Source organism: Penaeus monodon, chromosome 34 (assembly GCF_015228065.2).
Source record: "Penaeus monodon isolate SGIC_2016 chromosome 34, NSTDA_Pmon_1, whole genome shotgun sequence".
NCBI classification, from domain to species: Eukaryota; Metazoa; Arthropoda; class Malacostraca; order Decapoda; family Penaeidae; genus Penaeus; species Penaeus monodon.
In genome coordinates, this window is record NC_051419.1 from 22812185 (window position 1) to 22812390 (window position 206).

The following is a 206-nucleotide window of genomic DNA, read 5'->3' on the forward strand; positions in this document are numbered from 1 at the left end:
ATTTTTTGCCATATCCTCTGCCCATATTCTTCCCCTTTGCCTATTCTCGTTCGTTCCTCTTTCCCCCTCCTTCTTCTTGGCTTTCGTCTTTCATCTCCCCCTTGCCACCCTTCCCTATTATTCGTGCTTTCTTTGTTCATACTTTTAACACCTTTATCCTTTTCTCCGGTTGGATTGTTCTCCTTGTCACCGTTAGTTATTGTGTA